The sequence below is a fragment of the Dendrobates tinctorius genome, unplaced genomic scaffold (genome assembly GCF_039654945.1).
Source record: "Dendrobates tinctorius isolate UK_male_01 unplaced genomic scaffold, ASM3965494v1 ptg000171l, whole genome shotgun sequence".
Lineage (NCBI taxonomy): Eukaryota > Metazoa > Chordata > Amphibia > Anura > Dendrobatidae > Dendrobates > Dendrobates tinctorius.
In genome coordinates this window covers 23,938,439-23,960,031 of record NW_027361838.1, presented here as the reverse complement: position 1 = coordinate 23,960,031, position 21,593 = coordinate 23,938,439, and the positions used below count along the sequence as shown (strand labels likewise).

The window sequence follows — 21,593 nt, the reverse complement described above, 5'->3', positions numbered from 1 at the left end:
TATAAAAAGGTGTCTCATTACTAGGGATGAGCGGACCCGTGGAAGTTCAGGTTCGTCGGATTTGGCAGAACTTGAGTCAAAAGTTCAGTTAGGGTACCAGAAGTTAATCCCGGACTCAAACACAAGGAAGTCAATGGGGACCAGAACTTTGGTGCAGTAAAATGGTTTTAAGTAAGGGCTAGGGCACTGTAATAGGAAGCAAAATGGGGGTAAGAGCAGGACAATTGCCCTGCAAAACAAATATGGATAGGGAAATGACTTAAAATAACATAAGAATATTCTTGAACCAAGTGGAGCAATGCCTTGTGTTTGTGTAGTTTAGTGTACTTAGAAAAAAAAACCCGATGTGGGGGTCCCCCTTATTTTTAAGCACCTAGCCAAGAGAAAGAAGATAGTTGTGAGCTTGTCTTATTATGAAGGGGCGGGGACAATATCCATGGACCTTCCCAGCCTATTAATATCAGCCCTCAGCAGTCTGTATTGCAGGTTATTACAAAAGAACCAAAACAAAGGAATGCTCGCACTGGTGGGGTGCAGGTGATAACCATCATATACCATGGATAACCACTCTGCACCCGCTGGACTGTTGTGGCTGAAAAGGACAGTCGGAATATCACAGAAGCAGACAAACAGAAAGAAAACCCGACTACAAGGTCCAATCAGTGAAAAAATAGATAATATTTATTATAGGAAGTAAAATATAGGTACAACTAGGAAGCAACTAATCGTGTGTGCAAACACATTAAAAACAAGGTTGCACATCCAGGTACATATAATGGACTCAATTGTCATAATGAGGCCAAAGATACAGTGCCATTCTCAATGTATGTGCCAAATAGAATAAAATGCATACCAAAAAGTATTCATGCTGCCCATTCCTACAATATATTGCACTGTATAACAGGATAATGATGAATTAGTTTCTAATCTATCTAACCAGCTGAACATCTTGCGACCAGTTGCGCATGTATGTACGTATGTAATATGCAAATTGCCTCTTCAGAGAGCAAGAGGACTTGAACACTATAGCACCACCTGTTGGTAGTAGTGATCCTACAAGTAACAACCCTTTAAAGGGAATCTGTCACCCTTTTTTTGCCCTATGAGCTGCCGGCATAGACATCGGGGGCTTATCTACAGCATTCTTTAATGCTTTTAGAGTGCATTTTTTTTCTAAAGCGGTTTTATTGCGTTTTTAAAGCGGAGTTTTTTTTCATCTCTTGTTGATTGAGCAAACCTTGTTTGTTTTTACCTGCAAATTTTCTTCATCTAATGTAAATCTACAGAAAAAAAATTTACACATTAAACTTAGCGTACCTGCAAGGGAAATTGACATGTTGCGGGCATGATACACACCCCACAGGTCAGATTGCACTGAGTATTAAAAAAAAAAAAAGCACACCGAGCTTGAGATTTCTTTAAATACCATCCACTTTGCTGAAACCAGGGTATGCTCAGATGTTAAAGGTGTTGTCCGGTCCAAATCGATAAGTCTGCAGCCACTCTGTGTGACTGCAGACTTATAAATCCCACTAGTGCATGCACTGTGCGCTCTGTGGTATCGCCGGTTTGTGACCCGGCACCGGAAGGGTATGAATGAGTTATACATACTCCTGGCCAGGGCCCCATCCAGTGAGTATGGCCTCACTCCATATACTTGTATTGAGCGAGGTCGTGCCTCGTGAAGAGTCAGACCAGTGGGAGCAGCCACAGCCTCGCTCCATACAATTGTATGGAAGAGAGCTCAAGCCCACTGCACAGGAGTATTTATAACGAATACATACCCTCTGGTACCGGGTCAGAAACCAAGAGAATCCCTACAACACACAGAGCATGTGCTGAGGGGATTAAAAAGTCTACAGTCACACAGAGTGACTATAGACTTACCGATTTGGACTGGACAACCCCTTTAAAGTATTTGTAGCAGAAATTTCTGCCCCATTTTTGCATCTCTTGGCAGGAAAAAAAAAGTTTTTGAAGTGTTATTTTTTGTGCATATTTTGCCTCACTCGTTGGTATAGGTGAAATCTACAGTAAAAACGCTGAAAGAATTGACATACTACAGATCTAAATCTGCAAGTCACAAATCAGCAACGTGTGCATGAGACTTCAGGATTCTCATTCTCTATTCTGGCATCAGGAAATCTTTCTGGTTGTGACAAAGGTGATTTTTATGCAGCATGAAAAACTTATTGTGGGCACAGAGCTTAAAGGGAACCTGTGAAACTTGTACCCCGCTTAAAACCATTTAACATATATAACGGTGAAGTCAATTCCTTTACTATCACAAAGCACTGCCCCAGCAGCCCTTTAAAAGTTCTCTCTTTATGGCCCCAAAATGCTGCTGTAAGGGCTCATACTCACATGCGAGAAACTTGGATGAGTCTCGCACGTCAATACCCGGCACTCGGTTCGGAGCGTTCAGGTGCACAGAAATACATGCAGCTGAATGCTCCGATCTGAGTGCCGTTGGCAGTGCCGGGCATTGATGTGCGAGACTCGCCCGAGTTTCTCGCATGTGAGCATGAGCCCTAAGGCTGGAGTCACACTGCCGAATTTCTCATGCGATAATCGCATCACACGGACTGGCCGGCACCTCTCCTGACCTGAGCATGACAGCGTGATGGATTACTATGCAGCTGTCAAGCTCAGGTCAGGAGAGCAGACAGCCAGTGCGAGTTTTACGATGCGATTCTCGGACGAAAAACACGCCAGTGTGTCTCAGCCCTAATAGTGAGAAACTGAGATTTGAAGTTCTGCAGCCTGGAAGTGCATTAGGTCGTGATGATGCACTTCCAGCTCCTAAGCAACGTGCTCCATAGCTACACCCTTTTCATTGACTCTTGTAAAAGGCAAGTGACCTGTTAACTAGCCAGAGGAGGGTGGCATTAAGCAGAGAACACATCATGGGGCTGAGTAATTGGAAGCACATTGTCATGCTCCAACGCACTTCCAGACTCATCTACACAGAAGGTTTTTTTAAGTATATACAGATATTCATGATATAAACTAAGGGGCAGGTCAGTGAGGAATCAGTGACCTGTCAGCAGTCTGCATTAAGAATAGCTACTCAGAGCACCACATACATGAACCCCGCCTTAGGGCATGAGAATCTCATTAACACAAAACTGAAAATAAAGATTAAGAAACAGCCACAAGACGGATTTCATCAACCAAGGTATCATTGTAATCAAGATAACGGCGCCGACCTAACACTGTCTGTAGGTTACTGTGCACAATCCTGCTGACAGCTTCCTTTTAAGTCACAATGCTCCTCTGGGAAATATGCAAATTGCCTCTTCAGATAGGAAGAGGACTAGCACTCTATTGCTACCTATAGGAAGTAGTAATCCGAAAAAAGTCAATGTCGACCCTTTAATGAGCCTTGTCCCATGAATTAGGATGAAAGCCAAAACAAGAATCTCAATTTGCAGACATTGTGTTTAGACGGGGGGGGGGGGACTGCCCCTCGTCAGTGCAAAGCGCGGATTAAAAGTCTCCTCATCTCAGCATGCTTAGCATGTCACTCTCTGCAATGAGAAATGCTACCTCTTGGATCCCAGTCACACAAACAAACCAGATCTCACACTGCACTGACGAAACAGTGTCTGCAAATTGAGATTCTGGTTTGGCTTTTGTCCCAAGTCATGTGACAAGGCTCGTTAAAGGGTCGATATTGACTTTTAGGATTACTACTTCCTATAGGTGACACTACAGTTCTAGGCCTCTCCTTCTCTGAAGAGACAATTTGCATTCTTTCAGTGTTTTGCAAAATTTTTTCACCCATAGGAAGCAATGAGAATGCGAAAAAAGTAGCAACAAAACATGTTGTGTTTTGCGGCATTTTCGGTGAAAGAAACATACTGTGGACGAAGTAGTGAAAATGCTGAAAAACAGGCGTTAACACATGGTTTTACTGCCAAGGGAACAGGTTTTGACGGCAGAAAAAACACTGTGTGTGAACATAGCCTTAAGGTTCTGTCAACACTTAGCGATGCACCAGCGATCCCGACCAGCGATATGACGCAGTCAGGATCGCCGATGCATCGCTAAGTGGTCACTAGTGAGCTGCCACACAGGCAGATCTCACTAGCGACATCGCTGGGGACGGGGGTCGCTACTTACCTGTCAGACGAGGTGATCCAGACGTCCTCCCGCCCGCGTCCACGCGTCGCTCGACGAGAAACGGTCCTGGACGTTCTCGCGCGATCAGCGGGGGAGGCGGTCGGAAGTAAGTATCAGACATCGCAATATCACTAGCAAAATCAGTGACGTTATAGCAATATTGCTTAGTGTGACAGGCCCTTAACAGTGCTGTATTTTTTTGGTGACATCGGCAGATGACATTACAATAGAAAACATGCACCTTGGCATATAAGTATCATTTTATTAAAGCTTTTATTTACTATAAGCGCTGCAAAGTGGTGCTGATTGCCGGGGGTCTGGCTCCAGAGATCCCCACCATTTGATCAAAACGACCGTCTGAAGCAGCAGAAGGACTCAATAGGAAGTCTTTGGGTCTGTACACTGCTCTAGGGGAGTGACCACGAAAATCCACAGACCCACCAGCAACCAGGATCCAAACCCCAGCGATCATCAACACTGCTCACCACTGGGAATAAATAAAAACTCTTAATAAAATGACAGATACACTTTAACCCCTTAATGACCGTCAATACGTCTTTTAACTGACCTGAGATATAAGAGACTAGCATCCCCATACAGGTAACAATCCAGCAGCTGTCGGCTGTACACTATAGCTGACAGCTTACTGCATCAGCCACTATCAGTGTTGTCACCGTCCATATCGGTTTAACCCCATAGGGTACCGTTACACCTGATGCACCAGCGATCCCGACTAGCGATATGACGCGGTCAGGATCGCTGGTGCATCGCTAGGTGATCCTGCGTCCTCCCGCCCGGCTCCACGCGTTGCTCGTCGGCGCCGCAGGAAGCGACCGACGAGGAATGGTCCAGTAGTTTCTCGCGCGATCAGCGATAACCAGCAGGGGAGCCGGTCGGAGGTAAGTATCACATGCAGCAATATCGCTGCAACGTCACAAAATCGGTGACTTTACAGCGATATTGCTAGCGATATCGCAGTGTGTAACGTATGCTTTAGACGCTGCTGCCGCCAATACTGACTACTTCATATAAATGTTTAAGATTGTGGCTTCTCCCTCTTTATCCCCATCGGCATTCTGAGATCATGATTGTATGGTCCTGATGTTTGCCATGGCAATTCATTAGCAAATAGTGGCCTAAGGCTACTTTCACACATCCGGTGTGTGGGGTCCGGCGGCGTGCGGCAAAAAGCCGGGCCGCCGGATCTGGCCTGCAGCTGTGACACCGGATGTGTATGCGGCGAGAGATACGGCTCGGACATTATTTAAAGGAGCCGCAGGATGAGGTGGACAGAGGCAGCCGATGAGAGACAGCTGCTGAAAGGGAGGTGAGGGGAGGATAGGAGAGGGGAGGAGAGGGGGGTGGAGAGAGAGAGAGACATGGGGGGTTAACACTTGGTGTCCAGGCGAGAGAATCTCTCTCTTGCCGGGCACTTGTGGGGTTAACCCCACAGAGAGATCTCTCTCTCTCACCCAGACATGTGGGCTCCCCATCCTGTGGGGCTGGCGTCAGTAGTAATTATACGGGAGGGTGTTACTACCCATGGTACTCCTCCCGATAAGTTATTATCGTCTAGCCACCATGTTAGGGAGGTTAGGACTATCTGAGATAAAGTGATTTTTTTACTTAAATTCCCCTGGTCCTGAATCTCCTCCAAGAGGATTTGATGCTGTAAATCTCTTGTATGGAATTGGGCCCACCGAACCGCCGGGATGCAGGAAGTAAGGGACCCCAGGAGGGACATTGCATCCCTTAACGACATGTGTGGTTCGTTTATCGCCAATCTGACCTTCGTTTTAATTGTTGTAATCTTTACCTGTGGTAGCAGACATTTTTGGCTTATGGAGTCTAGCTGAAGACCCAGGAAGGACTGAACTGATTGTGGTTCGATTCTGGATTTCTTGAAATTTATTACCCAACCAAGAGCCTGTAGGGATAAGATTGCATCAGCCACTCGTTCATTACATTGTTTAGTTGAGTTACCTATTATCAAAAAATCATCCAAATAGGGTACTGTCAGCGTGTCCTTTTGGCGTAAGAAAGCCATCACTTCCAGCATCACCTTTGTAAAGACTCTTGGAGCGATGGAAAGGCCCAATGGCATGGCTGTGAACTGAAGGTGTTTTATGGTGCCCTCGAGGAAGACCGCCACTCTGAGGTATTTCTGAAATCTGTAATGGATGGGAAGATGATAATAGGCATCTTTCAGATCCAGGCCTGCCATCATACAATTGGGAAAAAGGAGCTTAATTGCGGATCTAATAGATTCCATCTTAAATTTATGATTTGTTACAAAAGTATTCAGTTTCTTCAGGTTAATTATCGTCCTGAAGGAGCCATTGGGTTTAGGTATCAGAAAGAGAGGGGAGTAAAATCCTCTCCCTTCCTGTCCTTTTGGCACCTGGACCAAGACTTTTTTGTCCAGAAGACTGAAAATTTCAGTCTCTAAGGCCCGCTGTTGGACTGGGGAGTTAAGGGATGTTACGATGACTGAGTTACGGGGCACATGATGGAACTCTAATTTTAGTCCTTCTCTAATAATGCCCAGGACCCAAGGGCTGGTCGTGATTTTCTCCCATTCCTGAAGGAAAAATTTTAGTCTCCCTCCTACTGGAGGGACTGGTTCTTTAGCTCCGATCTCTGCGGAAGGAGGATCCCCTAAACATAGCACCTTTTCCTTTTTTCATGGCCCAGCGGTTCTGATTCTCTGCTGTTCTTCCCCTACCAAATGGTCGTCTCCTGAACGCTCTCCTATAAAATGGGAGAGAGGGGTTAGGGAACCCTTTTTTCCTTTCTTTTGCTTTAGCAAGGATTTCGTCCAACGCTTTTCCAAACAAAAACTCACCCTCACAAGGTATGGCACAGAGCTTTGCCTTGGATTGGGTGTCACTTCTCCAACTTTTAAGCCATAGGCTTCGTCTGGCGTTATTAAGCAAGCCTGCTGTTCTGGCTGCCATGCGTAGTGAATCGGCTGATGCGTCTGCTATGTATGCCGCTGCGCCACGAATCAGTGGTATGGCTGCTCGTAGCTTGTCTCTGGAGACTTTTTGTTCCACTTGTTGGTCTAGCTGATCAATCCAGACCAGCATAGAGCGAGCTGTGCACGTACTGGCTATTGCCGGCTTAAACGTGCCCGTGGCTGCCTCCCATGCTCTCTTTAGTGAGGCATCCGCTTTCCGGTCCAGTGGGTCTTTTAGAATCCCTGCGTCTTCTACTGGTAAGGCCGACTGCTTTGAGGCTGAGGCAACTGCCGCGTCGACCTTCGGGACCTTAGACCACGTTAACAATTCCTCGTCGCTAAAGGGATACCTTCTTTTTGAAGCCGAGGGAAGATAACCTCTCTGATCCTGCTTCTCTCATTCCTTTTTGACTAAGGCCTTTATTGCCTGTATAACGGGAAAAACCCTCTTCCTATCTGTCAATCCCGCAAACATAATCTCTTGGGTCGTTTGCGGCTCCTTAGTGTCTGTGCAACCCATGGTGTTTCTTACAGATTTCACCAAGTTGTCCATGTTCTCTAACGGAAAACATGAACGACCCACCATATCAGAGGAAGAGGATGATGTAGACGTATTGGAGCTGTCAGAGACTACTGCTTCGTCTTCATCTGTATCTAAGCTAACTGCCGTTGGTTTGTTAGCCTTAGATTTCTTAGATATGCCGCTAGACTGGGTTAGGGCCTGTAGTTCCTCCCTTATTATAGCCCTAATATCTGTGGCTGATGTTGAAGCCTGTTTTGTATTTTCAGAAATGCATTTTTTGCACAGCCTCTTTGTATAAGAGTCCGGTAAAGGACGTGTACAGAGGGCACATTCCTTGTTTTTTGATTTTTCCTTCCTTTTAGCCTATGGTGGACATAGCAGAGGAGAGAGAGAGAGGGAGAGCGAGAGAGAGAGAGGTTCTTTAACAGCTTGATAGGCAGAGAGTCGTCCACTCACCCAGAAAAGCTGTAGGTACCGGTTCAGGAGGCTGAGAAGGGGTTCTTTTGGCATGACTTCTGTGGCTCCTATCCGAGGAGCCTCGCCGTTTCGCTGCCGCTGTATCACCTGCCTGGGGATGCGTGTCCTGTCTTGGGGAAGACATGTCTGCACGCTCTATCACTATCCCCCTCGGTTTTTTATGCCACCCTTCAGTACCTGGTACCTCCCCCTCCCAGGTGCGCCTGCTTCCGGTGCATTCATTTAGCCTGCGCCCGGCCTGGAAACACCGTCCGGCGCCGCTATATTAAATCACGTCCCTTTTTTTTTTTTTTTTCCCGGAGGGGGCGGGGAGTGCTCCTCTGCTGGTATCGCGCGGCTGTGAAAGACCGCGCATGCGCTGAGGAACCTCCGGTAACCCGGAAGTTCCTCCTTACCTCTTCCCAGCGCTGTACCTGCGTCCTCGCTGTTTCAGAACGCTAGAGATAGCTTCTCTATCTCGGCTCCGCACTCCCACACGGACCGGGATGGCTGCCTCCAAGATCCCGGTGACGTGTATCCATATAAGAAAACCCCCGGTCGGCTCCACCCGGTACCGGTGTTTCTTTTTGCGCTGCCACCGTCTCAGACGAGGGGGGAGCCGGATTCCAGCACTTCCCCGACGCTGCTTCTGGACCGGAACCCCTGCCGTTCGCACGGACACTGCACAGGCGGTTCCTTGGCCCAGGTATGTCTTCTGTAGAGATCCTGTGGTTCCGATAGGAACAGGAAACCAACTGAGGAGGAGAGGCGGACCGCCCTCTTTTATCTCTGTAGGTTTCCTGTTCCTATGGGCGGATCCCTCTCTCCAAGTGGGTGCTGTCGTGGCGAAGAGTAAAAAAATCAACTTTTTCATTCCTATCATGCCACTTTGTATTAATTCCTGAAAAGCACCTGAAGGGTTAATAAACTGTCTGATAGCAGTTTTCAGTATGTCACGAGGTATTGTTTTTATAACAGTATAACTTTGGGGGGGGTTCCCAATATATAGGACCCCTAAAGTCACTTCAAACCTCGATAGGTCCCTAAAAAAAATAATTTTGTAAATTTCCTTGAAAAAGTGAAAAAAATTGCTGCTACATTTTTAAACCTCTTAGGGTATGTGCACACGTTGCAGAAAATTTCTGTACAAAAACCCGAATCCCTTCCCAGAAACCGCACCTATTTTTCCGCGGCGGTTTTTGCGCGGTTTTGATGCGTTTTTTTACCGCAGCGGTTTCTAAAAGCATGGGAGAAGCCTAAACCGCGGAAAAAAAAAACGCAAAATTAATGTGCATGCTGCATTTTTTACCGCGATGCGGTTTTTTCGCGGTAAAAAACGCATCAATGAGCACACAAAGTGCAAAATGCATAGAAATGACTGTGCAGCTTATTTTTAGCGGTTTTATAGTGAAAACCGCGGTAAAAACCGCTAATAAAAACGCTGTGTGTGAACACAGCCTTAAAATGCTAACAAAATAAAATACAATTTTACACATGGTGCTGATGTAGAGCAGACATCTGGGAATTATTATTTATTATTTTTTTGCTATGGTATGACTGAGTTAAAGGGATAATCAACGTTTGAAAATTGCTATTTTTACATTTTTGTCAAATTTGATATTTTTTTATAAATAAACACAAAACATATCAACCTAAATTTACCATTATCATAAAGTATAATGTGTCACAAAAAAAACCAATCTCAAAATCACTGGAATTTGTTGAAGCGTCCCAGAGTTATTACCACATAAAGTGACACTGGCCAGACTTTTAAAATTTGGCTCTGTCACTAAGGGGTTAAAACAATGTAGAGATTGTGATCAGGGAGTCTTGGGGCAGGGAATGAACATAACATTACTGTGGTGCAGTTACAAAACCATACAGCAGGGGAACCATGCCTCAGAAGAGACCAAAACAGGGTCGGGCGTTGTTGTCTACTACAAATAAACCAAAGTTCAACTTTCTGTTTTAGCCACACTGGAAAATGAAACCAGGACCAGGCAAGAATTTTATACTCCCCATACACCATCTGGCTGGCGTGGTACCTTTATGTAATCAGACAAACCATGCACACACATATGTTCAGAAAGGGAGTCTGGACAATACAGAAAAGTTTATAAAAAGAAATTTTTTAAAAATATAGCCAAATAGTACTTTGTCATACAGTAGAACACAGCAAGTCTAGTGGCCATGGTTACAGCACAACTCTGCATCATGGCAACTGCAGGGGACATGACTGCTCTACTGAATATTCGTATTCCCCAATAACATAAGAACTCTGAGTTGTCCCACTCCTCTGTGATTCCGACTAGAAATTTCTGAACAAACTGACAACTGGGCGTTCCCGGAGGAAGAGAAAATATATATATATATATATATATATATATATATATATATATATATACATACACACACATACACACACACACATATATACACATACATACATGAATGCGTGGTACAGCTCATGATCCAAAGCATACCACATCATCTGTAAAACACGGCGGAGGCAGTGTGATGGCTTGGGCATGCATGGCTGCCAGTGGCACTGGGTCACTAGTGTCTATTGATGATGTGACACAGGACAGGAGCAGCCGAATGAATTCTGAGGTATTCAGAGCCATACTGTGTGCTCAGATCAAGCCAAATGCAGCCAAACTGATTGGGCGCCGTTTTATACTACAGATGGACAATGACGCAAAACTAAGCCAAAGCAACCCAGGAGTTTATTAAAGCAAAGCAGTGGAATATCCTTGAATGGCCAAGTCAGTCACCTGATCTCAACCCAACTGAGCATGCATTTCACTTGTTAAAAAGACTAAACTTCAGACAGAAAGGCCCACAAACAAACAGCAACTGAAAACCACCGCAGTGAAGGCCTGGCAGAGCATCAAAAAGGAGGAAACAGCATCTGGTGATGTCCATGAGTTCAAGACTTCAGGCAGTCATTGCCAACAAAGGGTTTTCAACCAAGTACTAGAAATGAACATTTTATTTACAATTATTTAATCTGTCCAATTATTTTTGGTCCCTTTAAAAACAGGGTGGCACATGTTAAGGAGCTGAAACTCCTAAACCCTTCATCCAATTTTAATGTGGATACCCTCAAAAGAAAGCTGAAAGTCTGAACTTCAGCTGCATCTGAATTGTTTTGTTTAAAATTCATTGTGGTAATGTCTAGAACCAAAATTAGAAAAATAGTGTCTCTGTCCAAATATATATGGACCTAACTGTATATATATATATATATATATTTATACATACACACACACGTGATTTCTTACATCAATTCAGTAGTGTGATGGTTTTTATCCCTGTAATTAAAATAAGAAAATTCATGCAAGTCTCTTCCAAACCCCCAGTTTGTCTGCCATTAGCTGCAATCATTTAGGACAAACTCATTTGGGGTACAGATGATTGTAGTGAGGACCAGCTCGGCACCTCTGTCACCAACTCTGTGGATAAGCACAGCAGTAAGAGAAGGAGATTGGTACCAACGAGTGATGAGCACTCAAATTTATACTGAATATCGCGGGTGCTCGAGTGACATTCGCGGCCCTGTGGCTTCATGCTTTGCGGCTGTTACACAGCCACAAAACAAGTGGAGATTGCCTGACGCACACAAGCAATCCCTGCCTCTTTTGTTGCTGTCTAAGGGTCTGTGCACACGCTGCAGATCCGCAGCGGTTTTGGCCCTGCGGAACCGCAGCAGTTTCTGCTGCGGTGTACAGTAGCATTATAACCTATAGAAAACGAAAACCGCAGTGCAGACGGTGCATATTTTTCCGCATGGTTTTGCTGTGGTTTTCAATCTGCAGAAAGAAAGAAAGAACACGTCAATTCTTTCTGCGGATTCCGCTGCGGTTTGCCATCTGCTCCATTGTAGAGATGATAAACCGCAGGTCCGCGAGGACAAATCCGCAGAGCATTGCGCAGCGTGTGCACACACCCTAACAGCCATAAAACATGTGACTGCGGGTACGCGAACATGTTGTTCAAAGCCCAATATATAAAACTTCCATTTTTCTTATAACCAGACACTTATCCTTTCATTTTTTTTTTTTCAAAAAGGAAAAAAAAAAAAAAAAAAAAAAAAAAAAAAACACACAACAAAATCTAATTGCATATCTGAATGAGGAGGGAAAAAAAAAAAAAAAAAAAAAAAAAAAAACACAAAAAACCAAACTAGTTTTTTTTAACCACATGAACAAAAAAGAAAAAAAAAAAAATCCAAAAATGTGCTTGGTCAGAAAGAGGGCTTGAATGGCCTGGCCTTGAGCTGGTTATAGTAATTGCCATGTCATAGGTTCTGTGCCCGGCCCTTCAGTAAGAAGATAGACATAGGAAGCGGAAACACTGCAGGAAAGGGGGGGCAGAGGCAGTAGAGAGCCCAGGAGAGAAATTCTTGGTAAAGTAGAAAGGTTTATGCAGCTCGGGCAGGGACACACAATGAGCACAATGTGACAAGACAAAGGGCCTGCCCTAGGGAGCTGAGAATTTAACTACTAAGAAGGGAAATGTACAGACAGAGGAGGGCTACAAGGTCACATGTAATGGCATTGGGAACCGGTCTGTAAGAGGGGTGACAACACGCAGCAACACCTTCCCCGAGACAGGCACATTTCAGCAGAAGTAACTGCCTCAAGAGATCGCGTAATGGAATAACAGCAGCTTCTACTCCATCTTCCACAATTATCTTGTTTTTGTTTTTCAAGCAGGTGTGCCTGAATTTTTCGTGGAATTTGAGGAGGGTGGGGGGAAAGAAATGGGAACAGAAATGTTTCTAGTAAACAATGCCAGATATTAAACCCCTGTGCATCCATTATGCACACAGAGGAAGATAATGTGTTAACCAGGAGCATGCTAGTGCCACACACAATTAAAAGGAAAACTACATTTTAGCTTTCATCTACACAGAAAGGTTTGGAAATGCTTTGCTTTACAGATCATTCTCCAGTCGGATGGGTTTTCTTCTCCGTTCACATCCATAGCCATGTGTTACTATTTTGATAGCGTTAACAGTGAAATTCACAATGTACAAACCTTGACGATTGAAGTTCTGGTTTTCGTTTCTGACATAGGAAAAACAAACCCAAAAAAAGGAATCCCTCCCATGATAAACCTCCATCTCTAACTGCGTGTTCCATTTGGGCATTTGTCATTTTAATTTCGCCTTCAGGAATCAAAACACATGAAAATAAGCAACTTTATAATATATCATATAAGACAAATAGTTTTTTGTTCTCCTCATGGACTGATCTTTCCCTCTCCCTTCATTAGTAAAATCTTTCCTTCTCCATAACATTTTAACTCCTTCACGACCTTGGGTTTTTCCCGTTTTTTTTACACCAATTCTTCCCAGAGAATTAATTTTTTTTATTTTTCTGTTAATATGGCCCAATACGTGGCTTGCTTTTTTGAGGGAAGAGTTGTACTTTTGAACGACGCCTATGGTTTTACCATATTGGCATTACTGTACTGGAAAAGAGGAAAACATTCAAAGTGTAGTGAAATTGCAAAAAAAAAAAAAAAAAAGCGCAACTCCATAATTGTTTTTTTGGTTTCCTCTTTTTTTTACCATGTTCACTACATGCTAACACTGAACTACCATTATGATTCTCCAGGTCATTTCGAGTTCGCACATACCAAGCATCTTTTTTTTTTTTTTTTTTTATTTAAGTGGTGGAAAAAAAAATCCAAAAGGGTGTGTGCGCAGGTGTAAAATAAAAATATATAATGGAAATGTTGGGTGACTAGTTGTTTCTCAGTCAGTGGACATACAGGTCTTACCGTATATCCATCCAGAGTTTCCTCATACGCTTCATATATTCTCTCTCATTTGGTCTGCTGTTATACTAGCATTACATCAGATCCAGGTTCTCTTGCCTTGTCCATGAATGGTTTGTTCCAGTAGCCCATTTATTGTCCTGGAAGGCTAGGCACTAATCATAGCGACACAAGAGCAAGCACTAAGTATCAGATCCACAGAAGCAGGAATCTACCACACAAGACAAGACCCGAGTTGCAGACTATGCAAAGGAACCTCAGAAACCGTCCAACACAGTGTCAGGATGCAAAATGCAAGGAGAAACAGCGTATACTGAAAGCCACAACCAAGTAGCAGGCATTGTATACAGGAACGTCTGCACAGCATATGGGCTAAGTCCCTCTAAATCCAGGTGGGAGACCCCAGAAAAAGTGGTGGAGAATGAAAGGGCTAAAATCTTGTGGGACTTCAAGATCCAGATGGATAAGCAGGTGTTGGTTAACCAGCCAGACATTGGGATAGTAGAAAAGGACCAGAAGACAGCAATGATAATAGATGTGGCAGTGCCAAGTGACAGCAACATCAGAAAGAAGGAATATGAGAAGCTGGAGAAATACCATGGCCTCAAAGGAGAACAGGAGTAGATGTGGAAGGTGAAGGCAACAGTGATTCCAGTGGTGATAGAAGCACTTGGAGCAGTGACCCCTAAGTTGGAAGAATGACTACAACAGATCCCCAGGAGCAACATCTGAGACCTCTGCCCAGAAAAGCGCAATACTGGGAACAACTAATATCCCGCACAGAACCCTCAAACTCCCAGGCCTCTGGTAAAGGAGCCGAGAATGAGGAAGGACAAGAAAGAACACCCCCAGTTGGGGTGAAAAGCAGGAGGTTTTTTTTAGTATAGTACATTATATCTATATATATTTACCGGATATACTTGTGTTTAAGCTGCGTTTTTCAGCACTTTTTTGTGCTTATACACGAGTCATTGTTCCAGAAAGACAGCAAGGGAGCAGCGGGTCACAGAGGCAGGAGCCGGCGGCTGCAGCTAAAGCCTGTGCCAACTGCTAAAGAGAAATGAATATTCACGCCGCTGGCAGTGAATATTCATTTATCTTAGGCTAGTTTCACACTAGTGTTCTCAGGTGCAGCGCTGGGCCGCCGCTAAGCCCCACCTCCGGCCGCGCCCCCTCCGGTCAGTTCCTCCTCTGATCGCATGATGCTGCATGCGATCAGTGTACCCTATATTTAGTGTTGGGTAAGCTGACCGCGCACTGGTGTGATTTTGCTGGCGCTGCGCCCAGCGCACAAAAATGCAACAGCGCGTTTTTGTGCACTGGGCGCAGCGCCAGCAAAATCATACCAGCGCACGGTCAGCATACCCAACGCTAAATATTGGGTACACTGATCGCATGCAGCATCATGCGATTAGAGGAGGAACTGACCGAAGGGATGCGGCCGGGGCTTAGCGGCGGCCCTGTGCCCGAGAACGCTAGTGTGAAACTAGCCTTATAGCGAGCAGTCACAGCCACCGGCTTCCAGCACACATCCTACATACCTACCCTGCATCTCGTTTCAGCCGGCGCCAGCAGCTCTTCCAGCCGAGCGATCATGTGCTCTTGCTCATTAACGTAATGAATATTCACGTCTCTCCACTCCCATAGGCGTGGAGTAAATATTCACAGCTCCGAAAATCACTGCGGAGCTCAATGAACACCTACAGAACCCAGTTTCCACGAAAACTATTCGTCGGGAGCTGCACAAATCTGGATTCCACGGAAGAGCTGCAATTCGAAAACGGCTGCTCTCAATTACAAATGTTTCCAAGCGTTTAGAGTGGTGTAGAAACCTCCAGAATTGGTCCCTCGAGCAGTGGAAACATGTAATATTCTCAGACGAATCATCATTTACCCTATTTCCGACCTCCGGCCGAGTGTACGTTTGGAGACAGCTGAAAAAAGCATTCCATCCAGACTGCCTTCTCCCAACCGTAAAACATGGAGGAGGTTCTGTGATGATCTGGGGTGATATTTCTTGGAGATCCGCGGGGCCAATGATATCCCTCCATGGAAGAATTAACAGCGGCGATTTAGGCATTTTGGGCGACCAAGTGCATCCTATGGTTCAAGCACTGTTCCCGGAGGGGAACGCCATCTTTCAGGATGATAATGCACCAATTCATACAGCTAGAATCATTAAAGCATAGCACGAGGAACATTGTAATGAAGTTGAGCATCTCATCTGACCCCCACAATCCCCAGACCTCAACATTATTGAGCATTTATGGTCGATTTTAGAGATTCTAGTTAGACGTCGATTTCCGCCGCCATCGTCGCTCAAAGAAATGGAGGGTGTTTTAACTGAAGAATGGGCTAAAATTCCTTTGAAAACAATTCACACCTTGTATGAATCCATACCTCGGAGAATTGAGGCTGTAATAGCCGCAAAAGGTGGACCTACACCATATTAAACTAACTTTTGTTGATGTTTCCATTATTTTGTCTAACCCCAGTATATGGTAGGTTAGCAAGAGGCATGAAAGTACTGCAGGGCCTATTTGCTTGCATTTCATTTTAGGAGAGAAAGTACCGTATTTGTAAGCTTACAGAAACATGGCCGATTTCTTCCAGAAACAGCTCCACATGGGTCCAAGCATTGTGTTTGCTCCAGCATCTCTGTGCCATTGAAGCGACTAGAGCAAAGTTTCTAAATCATCACACACAACCTACAGTATTGTACAGCGGTGGCAGAGTTTGATTTTATAAAGATTGCAACTACGGATAATACTGGATTACAGCTTTATATGATACTAGCTGAAGAGCCGGGCGCTGCCTGGGCATAGTAACCACCTACGGTTAGTTATAACAAATTATAATGAATATATATATATATATATATATATATATATATATATATATAATCTCTGAGTGTATAGCCCCACACACTATAATATCCCACATCATCCCATCAGCCAGAGCCACCAGAAAACTACCACTAATATCCCACATCATTCCCTCAGCCTGGAGTGAGAACCAGAGCACTGAGTGGAACGGTCCTAACTTTCATACCGGGGATCCCTTTAAGAGAGGCCTGGCGTCAGAACCAGAGTGCTGAGTGGATTTGCCCTGACTTCCATACCAATGATCCCTTTAATAGAAGCCTGGGGTGAGAATCAGAGCGCTGAGGGATTTATACTAACTTCCATACTGGAGATCCCTTTACGTGAGGTCTGGGGTCAGTTCAAAAGCACAGAGTGGATTTTCCCTCACTTCCGTACTGAGGATCCCTTTAAGGCTAATTTCACATTAGCGTTTACGGCCGCGGCCTTGGGCTGCGCACGGCCGTTGCCAAGCCCCGCCCCCTGCCACGCCTCAGCCGGTTGCTCCGCCTACGGGCGCATGACGCTGTATGCGTCCCCTATCTTTAGCACTGGGGACGCAGGCCGAGCGCAGGTATGCGTTTGACGGCGCATGCGTCCTTTTGACAGTGCGCCGACCAGCGCCAAACGCAACCTGTAGCAATTTGGTGTGGTCGGCGCAGCGTCAAAAGGACGCATGCGCCGCCAAACGCATACCTGCGCTCGGCCTGCGCCCCCAGTGCTAAAGATAGGGGACGCATGCAGCGTCATGCGCCCGTAGGCGGAGCTACCGGCGGAGACGCGACAGGGGGCGGGGCTTAGCGGCGGCCGTGCGCAGCCCGACGCTGCGGCCGCAAACGCTAAGAGGGGACTTGGGTCAGAACCAGAGCGCTGAGTGGATTTGCCCTAACTTCCATATCGGGGATCCCTTTAATAGAACCGTGGGGTCAGAATCAGAGCGCCGAGGGATTTGCCCCAACTTCCATGCAGGAGATCCCTTTAAGAGAGCCTGGGTTCAGTACCAGAGCATTTTAAGGCAATTGCCCTGACTTCCATACTGGGGATCCCTTTAAGAGAGGCCTGGGGTTAGAATTAAAGCGCTGGATGGATTTGCCCTGACTTCCATACCGGAGATCCCTTTAAGAAGGGCCTGGGGTCAAAACCAAAGCGCTGGATAGATTTTCTCTGACTTCCATACCAATGATCCCTGTAAGAGGGAAGATGTGCCTATAGGATGGAGGATGTGTGATGGTATATGGGCACAGGAGGGGGGGGGGGGAATTAATTTCTGTCATGTGTTCTGTGCTCCTTTCAGGGGGGCAGACAATGGCTGGGAGCTCATGTTCCCGAAGATGCTATATTTCTCTCAACATGTCAGTGTCTGCTGAGGTGTTGTCAAGTGGGAACACTGTTGGTCATAGCAACCAATCACAGCTCAGCTTCTTTTAACCAGCTCTGGTGAAATGAGAGATGCTTACTGATTGTTTGCAAGGAAAACTGTTGCTCATAGCAACCAATCACCGCTCAGCTTCTTTTGAACAGCTCTGGTGAAATGAAAGATGCTTCGTGATTGGTTGGTGATACACACATTCATTTTTATATAGAGAGAGAGATGTTCGCTTTTGACAACTCTTTTACAGCTATTTTGGATTTCCACATTGCCGATTTGCAAAGAGGCACTATGTAGTTGCTTCACTTTTCAGTAAAGAGCCACTTGGCCCATCAACATAGGATGCAGTGTGCAGGACTCAGGACCAGTTGGGCCACAGTCATGTATTGTGAAATCTCTGCAGAGTATCATCTGTACGAGTGTCAGCAATCAATATTTCACTATGCTATTGCCTGAGTGTCAATCTCAAAACACACGGAACAAAAGTAGAAAGGAATGAAACACACAATGCAGCAATTGCAACCTGTCCACGATAGTCCGTGTACCTGGATTGGCTTCTTCCATGATATCAGACAACATTGCTTTTAATCTCCGCCTCCAGATACAAATACAACACCAAACCTTTTTTTTTTAAGTCTTCTGATTAAGGTCTATTCAACTTCATTCTCTTGAACACAAACACCCACAAAGCTCAACACTCAGCGCTTCTCCTCTATGTCTCTTACCACCATATGTGAGCTCCATTCTCTAGCATCCCAAAAAAAAGTCACATTCCATTCTCCAAGACTCTTGAGCTGCAACAGCTTTCTGGAATGCACTACCCAAGACAATAAGGTTAAGGGTGTTGTCCAAGGTAAGTAAAAAAGCTTCACAAAAAATAAACTAAAATTACTTATTTAAAATCAATAATATTAGAATACAGAATCACCCTTTTTACTTGTTGCTTTTCCAGCCTCATATCACTGATCCTCCCTGCAGGTATACCGTTTACTATACAGCTGCACATGTCACATCCTGTATTTCCAACTAAATTGCTGCAATCACTTACCTTCTTGCTCATGCCATATACCACTGAGGCCAGTGATTGGCTGTAGTACTCACAGTATTTTTAAATCAAAATAATCACTGGTGCTTATTAAGTCCACCCACAGATCACCTGCTGCAATGTAACACTCCCAACCACCTTGGGATAAATGATTACAATCTGCAAATAAACATGCTACTCGTGTATAGTGATAAAAGTGGAACATATGCATTACTAGAAATAGACCCGATGCTACTGCATTTGGAGTGCGGAGCTACACCCCACGCAGGCGCAGTAACAGCTGCGTCGTTACCACGCATGTGCGGGTAGAGTGCGCAGTTGTGGCTGTTACTGCACGGGAATAGCGGTGACATGAATGTAACTTGTACAGTTCATGGCCTTGATGATACTCAGTCTTGTGGCCACGAACTGCTCCTGTGCAAGTGACACTGCCGCGGTGCCTTATGGGATTCGGGGACAGCGGCAGGAAGGCCCAACTGGCGAGATTATATATATCATCATCGCCAGTTGGGCCTTCCTGCCACTGTCCCCGAATCCCATAAGGCACCGCAGCAGTGTCACTTGTGCAAGTGACATACACGTCTCCGCTATTCCCACGCAGGCGCAGTTACAGCCACGTTGGGAATAGCGGTGACGTGTTATGTCACAAGGCACAGCACGCTATGAATACAGGATACGGTGTGAATCACCCACCTAGCGGATCCCGGGTGGCATGGGGGGGGGGGGGGGGGGGGGGGGGGGGAGTTAGATTAAACCCACCCAGGGGCAGTTCGGTTAGGGTCCGCGGTCTGGCGCCTCCCATCTTGCAGCAATGACGTCCTCTTCATTCCTGCCCGTCGCGGCTCCAGCGCACTGCTCTGCCCTGTTAAGGGCAGAGCGATTACTGCAGTGCGCAGGCACCGGAAGAGTACGGGCAGGAATGAAGAGGAAGTCATCGCTGCAAGATGGGAGCGCCGGACCGTACCGCGGCTCGACCTGGACCGCCCCTGGGTGAGTATAATCTAACTCCTTTTCTTCTCTTTCAGGGAACATAGGGGGCTCATCTACAGCATTACAGAATGCTGTAAATAAGCTCCTGATGGCAGTGGCCGCAGCTGATAGGTGAAAAATAGGGTGACAGATTCCCCTTTAAAGAAAAAAGAACATTTTCTAGTTACGAGTAAAAAAGTTTTTTTAATTGCTTGTTGCAACTGCACAGTTATCAGAATAGTAACCACTCTAAAATCTAGTGTGTAGAAGTGGGATCTGGTCTACTGTTAATAAAGTTTTGTTTACAGAGAGCAGCGGGGACATTGTTGCAATGAACAGAGAACTGGTTTGGAGCTGAATATTCTTCACAAAGAACAGATCTGTCTTACAGTCTATATTAATTACTTGCGTCATGCTCTGCCATAGATAGGCACACTCATTAATGTGTGCTCAACCACCTCATGTCAGGTTCAAGAAGCGTAACATACATAACATTCCTTCAAGGACTTTCTCTGATCTTAGGTGTGATCTACTTTTAGGAAAGCTGCAAAACTTGTCTTTATGGGAAGTAAATGCAAATTTGTAAGGACAGTGATCCTCTATAGCAGGGGTCCCAAACCTGTAGCTCGGGAGCCATATGTGACTCGCGATCCCATGAATTGTTGCTCGCGACTGTCTGCTAGCTTGGTGCATTAGGTCCAGGTCTAGCAAACAGGTGTGGAGACCACATCTCAAAATGGTGAATTATGTGAGTAACCCTGCACAGAAGAGCAGATCTGGATGCACATTTAGAGGTCTTAGGGGGTTTAGAGAGGTTTTAGGTATGGTACGCTGGAGGATGGTACTACCTGTTAGAGGAAGTGCCTGAAGATGGATGTGACAGTTTGTTGGGAGTCCTTGATGGGAGAATACAGAATGGAGGTATTGTGGGAGCTGGATGTGGCTTGCAACCCTCTCTCTAAGCTGAATGTGGCCCTCAAGGTCAAAGGTTGGGGACCACTGCTCTATAGGCTGTAAAATAGTTTAAAGAGTCAAAAATGACTATTTGGTGCTCTGTCAAAATTAAAGGAGTCTGTCAACAAGTTTTCACATCCCAAACTATTTATATGCGCATGCAGCTCTTTCAAAGGCAAGTCCACCAATACCTTTAAAAGATAGAACCGTTGGCACAACCCTATAATATTTTGTGGTGCACAAGTTGGTTCCCAATACGTGACTTGTTATATACAAAAACTTGGCACACACTCGTGGATTCTGATGCAGAAAAGTGATTTAATATAGTACAGTACATACGTTTCAGTCTATGACCTTCATCAGTGTACTGTGGGCAGGAAACGTAAAAAATAAAATAAATACAAAAATGACATGGATACAAAGAAAGTATATACAGGATAACTGTGACTAAACCAGAATAAATCGTAGTCATATGCAGAGACATCAAATTCATTAATGCACGTATGTTTATGGTATGTGCAATCAGAGGAAATAATGGTGAAAAC

At 45.2% G+C, this 21,593-nt stretch overlaps 1 protein-coding gene across 4 annotated transcripts in view; it reads right to left on the bottom strand.

Annotated features, from left to right (window-relative positions):
• Positions 1–21,593, bottom strand: part of GNAL (G protein subunit alpha L) — a 383,393-nt gene that overhangs the window by 177,926 nt on the left and 183,874 nt on the right. The window lies entirely within an intron of this gene.